The sequence below is a fragment of the Zalophus californianus genome, chromosome 8, assembly GCF_009762305.2.
Source record: "Zalophus californianus isolate mZalCal1 chromosome 8, mZalCal1.pri.v2, whole genome shotgun sequence".
Classification (NCBI taxonomy): Eukaryota; Metazoa; Chordata; class Mammalia; order Carnivora; family Otariidae; genus Zalophus; species Zalophus californianus.
This window is the reverse complement of record NC_045602.1, coordinates 100,326,893-100,339,965: the sequence shown is the minus strand read 5'-3', so window position 1 is coordinate 100,339,965 and position 13,073 is coordinate 100,326,893. Positions and strand designations below refer to the sequence as shown.

At 34.5% G+C, this 13,073-nt stretch overlaps 1 protein-coding gene across 3 annotated transcripts in view; it reads left to right on the top strand.

The window, feature by feature from the left end:
• MACROD2 (mono-ADP ribosylhydrolase 2) overlaps positions 1–13,073 on the top strand; it is a 2,068,343-nt gene that overhangs the window by 248,022 nt on the left and 1,807,248 nt on the right. The window lies entirely within an intron of this gene.

Below are 13,073 nucleotides of genomic sequence, written 5' to 3'. Positions count from 1 at the left end.
GTCATTGTGGTCTTACATGCTGGATCTAGGAGAGAGCTCTCTGAGATATCTTTTATAAGGGCACTAATCCCATCCATGACAACTTTACCCTCATGACCTAATCAACCTACCAAATGCCCCACCTCCTAATACCATTACACTGGGGGTTAAGATTTCAACATATGAATTTGGGGGATGCAAGGTGGGGACACAAACAGTCCATTGCACAGGCTCAGAAAAAAGGTACACAGCCGTTTTCAACAGTATTACCAATGGGATAAAGTTGTACTCTCCCAAGAAGAAAAGGTAATCCTCATTTGAATAAGAAATTCTAGTGTTGTTACACACATTAGAGATAAAAACAAAAATAATTCTGTGTCCTACGTTTCTTTAAATACCGTAGTTGTTCCTGCAGTGGTTCTCTTGAATCTCATTGGGGAGATTAATTTTTATCCTGTATCCTTCTCAAAGGGGCTGGCTTAACAGCAACAGCCTACACATATTCCCAGTTAGAAATAGAAGACTTCTGAATGACTAACAGGTTTTTAAGATCAAATCAAATATATCTGTGAAATACGTATTCTTTGTCCCAGGAGGAATTTGGAATGAGGGTCTGTGCCCTCATTAGAATTCTCAAGAAAATGGTGATAATTTAGCTGCAGAAGAATGACATCATTGTTCACATGGGAAAGAAATTGAAGTGGATTTAAAACTATATATTTATGGATTAATAGATGGATTCATTTCTTACATTCATTTTTAAAAAAAACACGTGTGACACTACGTTTATTAGTTAATTTTAATGAAAAAAGTATTAAAAAGTAAACAAGTTCATAATTCCATTGCCAGATGTTGGAGGTGGATAAACAAAAAGTAATGCTCATAAGACTAGTCACCATTAAACATAAAATGATCTGTATACATGATCAGAAGAGGTATAAAGTGAAGGCTTTTTTCCTGCTATTCTATTGCATGTTTGAGGATTTTATTTTTTTAATTTTTTTTAAAGATTTTATTTATTTATTGGACAGAGAGAGACACAGTGAGAGAGGGAACACAAGCAGGGGGAGTGGGAGAGGGAGAAGTAGGCTGCCCGCTGAGCAGGGAGCCCGATGCAGGGCTTGGGGCTTGATCCCAGCACCTTGGGATCATGACCTGAGCCTAAGGCAGACACTTAAGGACTAAGCCACCCAGGCGCCCCGCATGTTTGAGGATTTTAATATATATCTTCACACATAAATACAATAAATGGGATCATAATATACACATTGTGTTGTACCTTGTCTTTTTTCAGTTAATATTTCTCTGAGATATTTTATTATAAAGAAATTTATATAGATATAAAACACTTTTAGAACTTCCGTTATTTGGTTATGTTATCATTTATTAAATGATAGACATTTTAGGATGTTTTCTGTTCTTTACTATCCGTTCTACAGTCAACATCCTTGTAGCTATGTTTTGACATGCTTTGGAAAGTACAAGGCAAATTTCTATTGCTAGAATGGAAATGCTGGATAATATCAAATTGAAAAGCAGTTTCATCAGTACATAATCACAGCAATGGAATATGAGAATTTCTGTTTTCTCTTTACCTATACCAGAGTGGCTATTATAAAACTTTCTGCTATTTTCCAACCTGATAAGTGAAAATGGTGTGTGTGGGTGTGTGTGTATATGTATGTATGTATGTGTGTGTATGTGTGAATCTGTGTATATATATGTATATATATAGTTGAGGTGAAATTCACATAATGTAAAATTTATTACTTTAAAATGTATAATTTAGTGACATTTAGTACATTCAGAATGCCATGCAATCATCAGACTTATTTGTCACACCCAACAGAGACCCTTGCTCATGAAACAGTCACTCTGCATTTCCCTCTTCATCCTCACAGGCCTTGGCAACCACTAATCTGCTTTCTGTCTCTATGCATTTAACTATTTTAGATATTTCTTGTAAGTAGACTTATACAATATTTGTCCTTTTGTGTATAGCTTCTTTGGCTTAGCATGTTTTTGAGCTTCATCTACCCTGTAGCATGTATCAAGACTTCATTCCTTTTATGGCTGAGTAATATTCTATTGCATGGATACCCCTCATTTTGTTTATTCATACATCCATTGATAGACTTTTGCATTTATACTTTTTGGCTATTGTAAATAGTGCTACTATGAACATTTGTGTACAGGTATTTGAGCACCGTTTTGAGTTCTTTTGAGTAAGTACTGAGGAGCAGAATTGCTGAGTCTTATGGTAATTCTCTGTGGGCCTTCAAAAGGGCCCACCAAATGATTTTCCACAGCGACTGTATCATTTGACATTCTCAGCAGCAATGTACAAGGGTTGCAGTTTCTCCACATCCTCACTGACACTTATTTTCATTTCACGAAAATGAAAATATAGCCACTTCAGTGGATATGAGTGGTTTTTATTTGTATTTCCTAAATGAATAATGATGTTGAGTACCTTTTCATGTGTCTTTGGCAAATAGAAGTTTATCTTCTTTAGAGAAATATCTATTCAAACTCAATTGATTTGTCTTTGTGTTGTTGAATTATAAGAGTTCTTTATATATTCTGGATAGTAGATCCTTACCAGATATATGACTTACAAATCTTTTCTCCCAAAGAGCCCTTTGATATACAAAAGTTTTTAACTTTTACAAAGTCCAATTTATTTTTTCTTTTGTTGCTTATGCTTTTTGGTTTTATATCTTAGAATTCATTGCCAAATCCAAAGTCATGAAGATTTTCCCATATGTTATCTTCTAAGAGTTTTATAGTTTTAGCTCTTACATTTGGATCTTTAATTCATTTTGAGTTATTTTTAAAATGTATATTGTGAGATGGGGTTCACTTTTATTCTTTCACATGTAGATATCCAGTTGTCTCAGCACCATTTCTTGAAGAGACTATTCTTTCTCTATTAAATGGTTTTGACACTCTTGTCAAAAATCAATTGACCACAGATATTTGGTTTATTTCTGGACTCTTAATTCTATTTCATTGTTCCATATGTCTATATTACTGGCTTTTTGATTTGCATTTCTTTTTGTGGGTAGTAAGGTTGATTGTATTTCATGTGTCCTTGCTATTTGTGTTTATTTTGCCATGACCTGCTTGTTCATAGCCTTTCCTATTTTTTTGATTGGGCTATTTGATTATTTTGATATTTGATTTTTGTGTACTCTGTGTGTTGTTATCTGTCATATATGGTGAGAATGTTTTCCTAGTTTATACCTATTTGACTTTTTATGATATTTTTGATGCAGAATTTTTTCAGATCATGTTTATTTTTTTTATTTGTGATGTCTGAGTTTTACGCATTGCCTTTCCTGATTAAAGAGTATAAATAAACGTATCCTATGTATTCTTTCAGAACATTTTCTTCTTTTCGAAAGTGTTTTTACTGTTTTTGTTTTTACCATTTTTGTTGTAAAAAATAACACATGCTTTATAATAAATTTTAAAAACCTCCAAAGATATGTATAAGTTGACTCTTTCTTCTCTCTTCTTATCATTCCATTCATTCTCATTCCTTCTGAAGTAAACCAGATTTAATCCCCTGGTAGACGTTGTTTCACATTTTATTTCATGTAGACATATTTGTATAATTTTTTTTAACTTTTGTGCTTATGGTTTTTGTTTGTTTGAAGAATGACGGGACTTTTGAACCAGAAACGTAAAATATATTGAAAAATGTAGTATAAGATAATTTTTATTAAATTTGGTAAATTAATGTATTCTCTTCTACAAAGAGATTATTTTGACTAGTGAACCACTTTAAAATTTAATTCACAGTCTCTACTATATAACTCAAATTAATGGCTTGACCTGATTTCTTATTACCTCATCATTCCCCTTCCCACCTCCTCCCCATGCCACCCCCCACACAGCAGATCTACATCATTAGCTTATTTTGTAATTCAATGCATCTGCCTTCAAAGGAGATTGTCATTTATGGCACAGTGTTTTTTAAATTTTGTTTTGCTTGAGACACATTAGTACAAGATGATGTTTAAAAATATTTTTTTCCTATTTTCAAGATTGTTAAGAGCAAATTTGACAGTTAAGTTTCAGTGGTGACTTGAGTGATTTGAAATTTAAATTTTTTGTATACAGATGCGACTAAAATCCACAAAAGCATCCAATGAAGTTCTAGAGAGTTTGCTTTGGAAAGTTAAAGGCACATTTTAATTGAAAATCTAAATGGTTCTGTTGGTTTCTTGTCATTCTGAGTTGAAAATTATTGCCAGCTCTTGGACTGTAGCCAGTTCCTACTTACAGACCACAGAGCAGAGTTTTGCAACCAAGAGTTCCAGGTGGGAGAGACCAGGATAAGACACTTGAGGAAAGAGATTTGCAGTCTGTGTTGACAATAAATATGACGCTTGATTTAAGTTAAATGTGGTTTGACTAACTTAACTAATTTCCTAACTGTCATCATATCAGGGTCTTTGGAGCCCAAAACACTCAATAGTCATTATCAGCTGGCTTCTCAGACTTGAACCATATAAATTGCTATCTGTGTGCTGCTCCCTGTGATGTGCACATTTCCTCTGTCTTGTGAAGAGTGGTGTCAACATTGCATTACAAACACGACTGAAAAGCTTTTCTTAAGATCCAAGAGTGTGTATGTTTTTATTTTATAACTGCTTTATGTTTTTATTCTGCTCTTCAGCATGTCATCTTCATTTCAGTGTTCCTTGTTTTCTGTATCAATTTTCTTTTTGTTCATCTCCAGTTTTTCATTTGCCCTCCTTTTTAACTTTTACTCAATTTTTTTCCTTCTATCATACCTATAGCCTTTCTTCAAATGTATTTATTAAATCAAAAAGCAAATGGTGAAATCTTGATTATATTTGCATTATGAAGTATTGTTAATGTATTGTAAAGACGGATTCAGAATGATCAGCTCAAAAATATAATTGATGAGGTAAGCAAAAAAAAAAATACCAAGAGGTTGTTGGCGATTATCAATGGGAAATGGTTGAGATAAATAACACAAATAATGTAACCTTACAAATAATAATAAAATAACACACTTTTTGTTCATAATTTTACTATTTGTACTAGCTTCAAGGAGGTAAAATTAACTGATTTGTGTTTCTTGAATTTTTCCTCTTCCACCTGTGATATACTAATAAGACCTAAGTAGGAAAAAGGATAAGCATCTGGAGAGGAAACAAAAACAAGGAATCCTAAATATATTCAACATACTGGATCATCAACCACCAAGTGACCCAAGAGTTGGATGAATGTATTTCCAAACTAGACATTTCTCTTTTGTTGCATTTCTGGGGATTGGAAATAGTTGATCTTATATGTACATGCATTTTAATAATTTTATGAGATAGATGAATATTTCTGTTAGATTTATCTTATGTGCTTCCATTTAACACTGCCACAGTAATCTGAAATTTTTTAAAAAAGAAATATATTGACAATTGAAAGGGATAATACTAGGGTTCACAGTATGGATGGAAAGATTAGTGGGGGGCGACTACCTGCACTGACTGGATCTTATTAGAACCTGTCACTGTTTGGATTTGTTTCCATGAAATATAGTTTTCTCTTAAACTCAAGAACCTTCCATATACTTGCTACATATCAATACTACATTTTTACTCTTGCTTGCTTACCAATAATTGTTAGCCATATTGTAAGACAAAGTATATAAGTGTGAAATCACTAAGAAGCTACTTCTGCTTTTTTTCCCAGTAAAATTATTTTTTTCATAGTGATAAGTGTACTCTTTAATCCCCAATACTTATTTCATCCATCCCCTCCCCCCCAGTAACCACCAGTTTGTTCTCTGTAGTTAAGAGTCTGTTTCTTGGTTTTTGTTTTTGTTTTTTCCCCCTCTGCTCATTTGTTTTGTTTCTTAAATTCCACATATGAGTGAAATCATATGGTATTTGTCTTTCTCTGACTGACTTATTTCACTTAGCGTTATACTCTCTGGCTCTATCCATATCATTGCAAATGGCAAGATTTCATTCCTTTTTTATGGCTGAATAATATTCCATTATATAGATAGATAGATATATGTAGCACATCTTTATCCATTCATCTGCCGATGAACATTGGGCTGCTTCCATAGTTTGGTTATTGTAAATAATGCTGCTATGAACATAGGAGTTCAGGTATCCCTTTGATTTAGTGTTTTTTGTATTTTTTTTTTTTTTGGTAAATACCCAGTGTGACTACTGGATCATAGATTAGTTCTAGTTTTAAATTTTTTTAAATTTTATTTTATGTTAATCACCATACATTACATCATTAGTTTTTTTATTATGTTATGTTAATCAGCATACATTACATCATTAGTTTTTGATGTAGTGTTCCATGATTCATTGTTTGTGTATAACATCCAGTGCTTAATTCAGTATGTGCCCTCTTTAATACCCATCACCAGGCTAACCCATCCCCCCACCCCCCTCCCCTCTAGAACTCTCAGTTTGTTTCTCAGAGTCCATAGTCTCTGAGAGACTATTTTTAATTTTTTGAGGAACTTCCATTTTGTCTTCCATAGTGGCTGCACCAATTTGCATTCCCACTAACGGTGCAAAAGGGTTCCTTTTTCTCTATATCCTCACCAATACTTGTTGTTTCTTGTGTTTTATTTTATTTTATTTTTTTAAGATTTTATTTATTTATTCATGAGAGACAGAGAGAGAGAGAGAGGCAGAGGGAGAAGCAGGCTCCCAAGGAGCAGGGAGCCCGATGTGGGACTCGATCCCAGGACCCCGGGATCATGACCTGAGCCGAAGGCAGACGCTTAACCATCTGAGCCACCCAGGCGCCCTGTTTCTTGTGTTTTAGATTTTAGCCATTCTGACAGGTGTAAGGTAATATCTCGTTGTAGTTTTGATTTGCATTTCCCAGACAATGAGTGATATTAAGGATTTTTCATGTGTCTGTTGGGCCTCTGTATGTCATCATTGGAGAAATGTCTATTCATATCTTTTCATTTTTTAGTTGGGTTATTTGTTTTTTGGGTGTTGAGTTGTATCAATTCTTTATATATTTTGTTTACTAATCCTTTATTGGATATATCATTTGCATATATCTCCTTCCATTTAGTAGGTTGCCTTTTAGTTTTGTTGACTGTAAGAGGCTACTTTCTAGTTATAACCTAACTGCTAACTTTTTAGACTATTGGATAAGTCTATTCTCTCCAGAACTTACACTCTCATTCAAAAAGGCTTGATGCCACTTGTTATTTTGAATAAAATTTTATTGGAAAACAGAAGAGAAAAAGGTAGTTCAATCCAAAGATTTGATTAATCAAATGAGCTCAGATATAAATGCTTTCTATCAGGCAAAAAACTGATGATGATTAAGTTTATATTTTTCTTTTTTCCCCACACTGCATCTTAGAGCTAAGACTTTGCAAAGCCAAGAATATATCATAGGAGGAATTTGTTTTTTTCCCTGCTCTGCCAGTTGAATGACTGAATGAAAGATGGTAGGTGGTAAAAAATTCTGGAAGTTCTATCTTATTATGCAAATTATAGGCTCACCTTTCCTGCTTGTCTTATTTATAAACCTTCCTACTTCTCTTATTTTAAAATGTCAACATTCTTAAGATAGGTGGATGGACTGACATTACCAGTTTCTACATGCCCGGTGGGCTTGTTGCTATGTTTCAGAATTGGTTATTTAAAGAGAAAATCAAAGGCCTTCCTCCTGTGACAGGTGAGGGTACCACCATTTGTGTCACTGCCCATACACTAAAGCATGAAGAGGGTAAGAGTAAGAGAAGTTAAATTATCTAGGGAGGTACTAAAATCAGTTCACCTAGAACCAAAATACAAGACATTGGTCTGCACCTTAAAGTGTTTGTGCTCTGCCAAAAAGAACTTCCTTTACAATCGGGATCAGGAGATCCTAGAACAGACAGTTTGTAATTTCTGTTTTATATACAGGCTTCTAAAATTCCTTTAATAGAGAATACACTACTTTGTAATATGAGATACAATGTAAACATACATCTGGGGTTTTTATACATTAGGATTATCATGTTTTCCCTATTTTGATTGTATTTTCTAGCCAACTATTAATGGACATAATGGGTAACCACTACAGAAAAATCAAAATGCTTACTTTAATGTCACTGGTCTCTTTGTCAACCCTGATTTCCTTGCCCTCTAATTGGCTGCCCTATATTTTATCTTTCTTAAAATGAGTAAACATGTATTCTAGTTGCTTAGCACAAGCTCAGGAATTTTTAAGTCCTGTTCTCTGGAAAGTCTTCTTTCTGTAATTCTGTGTTCCATTGTGATGGTGACAATTAATATGCCCTACTTCTTATACAGTGAACATCTGGTCATCTTGGGCCAAAGTCTTAAGATGCTCCACTCTCAATGGAGTCAAGAGAATAGTTATTGCTGTAGAGCAACATTAAAGTAGTTCAGTAATATAAAGTTCAAATATTTCTAATTTCCACAGTGACTTCTTTTAAAACAATACCTGTGGAGTAAGATAAATTTAGAAAACAATGTGTTTTAGAGATTAAGAGAATCAACTTTGGTCAGACTGGCATAGGTTTGAATACACTTTTTTTTTTTTTATCATTTATTTGGCTGTGTGATGTTGCCCCTTTTTATCTGTCTAAACTTTAACGTTGTAATTTGTATAATGGAATTAATAAATCTTATACCACTGGGTTTCTAGGAGATTCAAGTTATTATATACTTAGAAGGTGTTTGATATAATACCTGGCACATTGTAAATCCTAAATGCATGGTCGTTAAGACCAATAGTATTAGATTATTCAAATATATTTTCTACTTAACTTTATGTAATATAGATTCTGTATAACTTTCTGTAAAAAGTTATCACTCGTATAGTTTCCATCTGAAAATTTACTACAGTGATACCAGTGAAATAGTTGGAGTCCATATGGAAATACAGTGAGTTCAGCCTATAAGCAAGTATGTAAGAAGTATTTTGGATTATATGTAGCTCTAGAGGCTCCAATAGTCAATCTTCTAGCACATTTTTTGTTCTGATGAATATTTTTCATTTTGAGGTGCTTCCCACAGGATAGCGGGCTCTAATTGAAAAACATGTAGGAATGGGTTTGGGAACATAGATTGGCAAATTCTGAAATTATAAACATATTAGTAGCATAATTAAACTTTGAAATGGAAAAGTTACCTTGAAATGAAAAGGTCAGGAAAAATAAGATGGGAGAATTTCCTTTAGGAAATTCATACTTTAAAAGTCGTCTGTGTGCACTTTTATAGTTGTCTTGTTACACGTAGAGCTCAGGCAATGTCTAAAGAGAGGATAGTCATGTAACAGGGTTAAGGTTGTTAACAAATGAGCCATTTGGTGTTGGATTTTTAGATTTTTTAGTTGGATTTTGGTGCAAATAAATGAGAATATAAGAAAGACTTGAACATTTTTTATTTTTATTTTTTTTAAGATTTTATTTATTTATTCATGAGAAACAGAGAGAGAGAGGCAGAGGCAGAGGGAGAAGCAGGCTCCCTGCCGAGCAGGGAGTCTGATGCGGGACTCGATCCCAGGACCCTGGGATCATGACCTGAGCTGAAGGCAGACACTTAACTGACTGAGCCACCCAGGCGTCCCTTGAAAATTTTTTAAAGGAAATACGTCTTTCCATAAAAAAATCTTTTAGATTGGAAGTTATAAAATTTAAGAGTAAAAATGTTTATAATAAGTAAAAAATAAGTAAAAATGTTTATGTGTATACAAGCTTTTATGGGCTGTGGGTTACACCTGCTGTCTAAAACCAATTCAGAGTGACATTAGAAAAAAAAATTTTAAAAATGTAGCAATCATAACATCTGTTTTGTTTTGTTTTTGTTTCCCCTCTTAACTATACTGACTACATGCCCCAGATAAGGCAGTTGTTTCGGGACTCTAAAAGCATTCTTTTTTTCTGACCTGGACAAAAACAAAAACAAACAAAACAACTAAAAAAAACTGTCATAAAATATAATTGAGAACTAGAAAGAGTTCAGCTTTCTGTTTAAATTTGATGCTGTAAATCTCCTGTAATTAAGATTTAAATGTATAAATGTAATGTTGAATAAATACATTTGCCTGGGTCATAAAAAAATAAATTTAGGATATGAGGCTGGTAAAGATACTTAGTTTGTTGCATAATGCAGAATCCCTTCTGATAGGCATGCTTTGGTTTGGAATGGGATGTATCAGATTAGGGATTTGGGGAATAGTCTGTTAGGCTGTGGCAAGGAATTATAGGAAGTTCCAAAGTAGGCAGTTGGTAGGGAGAGTGGCCTTCAGGGTTTCTATCGAAAGTTTAGGTAGGCAACCGTTGTTGATAAGGAGCCTAGTGTGATGCAGTCCTTGGAAAGGACACAGAATGTGGCCCCCCTCAGTGTCTGGCTGCTGGCAATGGTCAGAAATCCAGGTGGAGGCATAGAGAAGTGAGAAAGCTGATTCGGGCAGCAGAGTCAGCTTTGAGGACTATGACTCAGATCAAGAAAGGGTATCTTATCTTAGAGTAAGTTATCAAATATGTGTTTTTGGACTGTAGTATGTGCAAGGCATTGATCTGAGAGTGGTGAGGTTTATAATTATGAATATGATATTGTTCCTGCTCACTGAGGAATTTACATAAGGGTGTGAAAACATATACACAGATGTTCTTGTCCTCTGTTTTAGAAATGCTGATGGAAAGTGCAAAGATGAATAAGCAAGCAAAAAAGAAAGAAGGTTAAGAACAACTCCCATACTGTATAATTAGTTGTTAAAAGAGAAAGAAGAAACACTGAAAAATGTTTTTTTCATATTTGATTTGGAAGAAAAGTGAAAAGATATCATTATAAACTTGTTCAAAATAAGAGGAAAGGAATAGCTATCAAAAATATGTCTGTAAAAATTATAATTGGACAGCAAAACCTTCTGAAGGGTTATTGCAAAAAATCAGTAAAGTAGAATTACTTGGTGTTTAAAATGTGATATTGAGATTCCTTTTTTCTAATGCAATATAAACACTGATAAAAATGCAAGTATTAATATTTTCTACAGTAACAGTTAGAGGTTTCTATCTTCTGTGTATTGCAAAGTACTCAGCTCTCAATGTTTTGAATGATTAACCTTCAATTTGTCCATGATTTGCCTTTTTATTTTGCATCTCATCTAAATTCATTCCTGTAAAGTATTGGTAATACAAATAAGCCCCAAGGTAAGCCTGTCTAATGAATTGCTTCCATAGTCTATTGCTGTGCATACCACAGATTCTGTAAAAGGAATTTAAGCCCAGTGATGGGATTATAAATCATTTTGCTGAGATGGATAAGAAAGCAGATATCTTTTTTTTTTAATTTTTTTATTGTTATGTTAATCACCATATATTACATCATTAGTTTTTGGTGCAGTGTTCCATGATTCATTGTTTGTTCATAACACCCAGTGCTCCATGCAGAACGTGCCCTCCTCAATACCCATCACCAGGCTAACCCATCCCCCTACCCCCCTCCCCTCTAGAACCCTCAGTTTGTTTTTCAGAGTCCATCATCTCTCATGGTTCGTCTCCCCCTCTGACATACTTCCCTTTTCTTCCTCTCCTGTTATCTTCTTCTTTTTCTTTTTTCTTAAAATATGTTGCGTTATTTGTTTCAGAAGTACAGAACTGTGATTCAACAGTCTTGCACAATTCACAGCGCTCACCGTAGCACATACCCTCCCCAATGTCTATCACCCAGCCACCCCATCCCTCCCACCCCCAACCACTCCAGTAACACTCAGTTTCTTTCCTGAGATTAAGAATTCCTCATATCAGTGAGGTCATGTGATACATGTCTTTCTCTGACTTATTTCACTCAGCATAACACCCTCCAGTTCCATCCACGTCGTTGCAAATGGCAAGATCTCATTCCTTTTGATGGCTGCATAATATTCCATTGTGTATATATACCACATCTTCTTTATCCATTCATCTGTCGATGGGCATCTTGGCTCTTTCCACAGTTTGGCTATGGTGGACATTGCTGCTATAAACATTGGGGTACACGTACCCGTTCGGGTCCCTACATTTGTATCTTTGTGGTAAATACCCAGTAGTGCAATGAAAGCAGATATCTTTGAATGGATGGGGCACCTGGGATTCTTAAAAACAGTAATAAACCTGATTTTCTAATAATGTCTCTCACATGAATAACTTTGTTGCAGTACTTGTATAAATTATTTTAAATCTTTTTAAAAAGGACCCCTTGATTTGCTTATCTTTTTCAGGGCTTGCTTTCACAAACACTGTTTTAAAATACAGTTTGAATGTAGTCATTTCAACAATCGATATGACCTATCCATTGAATCCCAAATTTAATTTCCCTTCATTTCTAATGAAGAGGCAGGGCAGTTAATATTTGATAGTGAATCCTTTTATAAATTTTCATATTTAAAAAATTTTTGAGCTTTAGAGTTTTTTGAAGTGCATTTAAAATGCAACACATTTTTTAAGATTTTAGTTATTTATTTTACAGAGAGAGAAAGAACACAAGTAGGCAGAGTGGCAGGCAGAGGGAGAGGGAGAAGCAGGCTCTCCTCTGAGCAGGGAGCCCAACGTGGGGCTCAATCCCAGGACCCTGGGATCATGACCTGAGCTGAAGGCAGCTTAACTGACTGAGCCACTCAGGCACCCCAAAATGCATCACATTTTCATGATGTATCTTAACCAAAATTTGAAATACAAAATTTATTAAGTGAAATTTGAAGAATTAACACCACAGTGTAGTTTTATATCCTGTGTGTGTATGTATGTATGCATGCACGTAGGAGTATACAGCCTGTCTTTGAAGACAAAGACAATTTTTGGTGTGCACTCATGAAGTTCTCTCTCTTCAATGGGTCTATTTTCCTCTTACCCCTGGAAAGATATCATGTATGTCTCATGACTTCAGATCACTTTTATGTAGCAGAAAACCCATGGTCTTAAAGGACAAATAGTCACAATTCAGTACTTAATAGGTCTAGCAGTTCAGTGTAATATTCACAACTGCAAACTTGATTTAAAGTTGAGGCTCCTCTTCTCTCCCAGCTTGGATTTACTGCAGGCCAGTTGCCTGCATGTAGGGGAGGTCAAGGCC